Below are 1,713 nucleotides of genomic sequence, written 5' to 3'. Positions count from 1 at the left end.
CTGTGAGCCCCACGTGGGGCAACCTGATCACCTTGTAATCTCCCCAGCACTTAGAACAGTGCTTTGCACATAGTAAGCACTTAATAAATGCCATTATTATTATTATCTTGTATCTATCCCAGTGTTTGGCACAGAATAAGCGAATACTGGGCGAATACTGAGATTATTATTTTTAAGGTGTTCTTCTTTCAACTCCATGGAGGGAGTCTTGCACTATATACCCAGAATCACAGCAACATTGACAACAACATCTTGTGGTCATCATCATGATTGTAATTGTGGTATTTGCTAAGTGCTTATTCATTCATTCATTCATTCAATCGTATTTATTGAGCGCTTACTGGTGCAGAGCACTGTACTAAGCTTATTATGTACGGAGTACTGTACTAAGTGCTGGAGTAAATACAATACAAGCAGAGTGGATACAGTCCTTGGCCAGCCTGGGACACACAGTACAGAGGTATTTTGTCCCCATTTCATAGGTATGGATAAATCCTTCCTGCAGTAATTGATACCTGGATAATTACTAAGCTAATGCATCATGTTAACTCCCAACAATGCAAGTAGAAATTCTTTGGAAGTTTGCAGCACACTGCTGGCAAATGCACTGACCGGATTATCTAAAGTGTGGCTAATTACAAGAATAGATGTACTCCTTGTGTTCATTAAACTTCAATGGATGCACCCTCTACAATCCATGGGTAGTTAACATATAACAAATGCTTTATTAAATATAAATTGGGTATCTTATTCAATGCATTCATTAAGGCACTTAGTGTTATCTATTCTTGGAAGCTTAAAATGAAGGAAATCATTGTTAATCATCTGAGAGCCCGTTAGATTGGGGCAGACTGCTAGAGAAACAGCGTGGGTCAGTGGCAAGAGCCCGGGCTTTGGAGTCAGAGGTCATGGGTTCAAATCCTGGCTCCGCCAACTGTCAGCTGTGGGACTTTGGGCAAGTCACTTAACTTCTCAGGGCCTCTGTTACCTCATCTGTAAAATGGGGATTAAAACTGTGAGCCCCCTGTGGGACAACCTGATCAGCTTATAACCTCCCCAGCGCTTAGAACAGTGCTTTGCACATAGTAAGTGCTAAACAAATACCATCATTATTATTATTATTATTATTATTATAGAGAGGGCACATTTTATGGGGTTGAAATTTGACCTATCCTGGGCTTGCTCGTGCATTACAATGGGGTCCCCACCTTGCCCCCTCCTGCCTCACCTCTCTACTTTCCTACTACTACCCAGCCCACACACTTAGAGAAGCAGCGTAGCTCAGTGGAAAGAGCACGGGCTTTGGAGTCAGAGGTCAGAGGTCATGGGTTCAAATCCCGGCTCTGCCAATTGTCAGCTGTGTGACTTTGGGCAAGTCACTTAACTTCTCTGTGCCTCAGTTATCTCATCTGTAAAATGGGGATTAAGACTGTGAGCCCCCCGTGGGACAACCTGATCACCTTGTAACCTCCCCAGTGCTTAGAACAGTACTTTGCACATAGTAAGCACTTAATAAATACCATTATTATTATTATTACTTTGCTCCTCTAATGTCATCCTGCCTCTGGCCTGGGATGCCCTCCCTCTTCAAATCTGATAGACAATTACTCTCCTGCACTTCAAAGCCTTATTGGAGGCACATCTCCAAGAGGCTTTCCCTATTCTATTTATTTTTTTTTGTTAATATGTTTTGTTTTGCATTCTGTCTCCCCC

This window comes from Tachyglossus aculeatus, chromosome 3, assembly GCF_015852505.1.
Source record: "Tachyglossus aculeatus isolate mTacAcu1 chromosome 3, mTacAcu1.pri, whole genome shotgun sequence".
NCBI classification, from domain to species: Eukaryota; Metazoa; Chordata; class Mammalia; order Monotremata; family Tachyglossidae; genus Tachyglossus; species Tachyglossus aculeatus.
The sequence above is the reverse complement of the archived record's forward strand: the minus strand, read 5'-3'. Positions refer to the sequence as shown.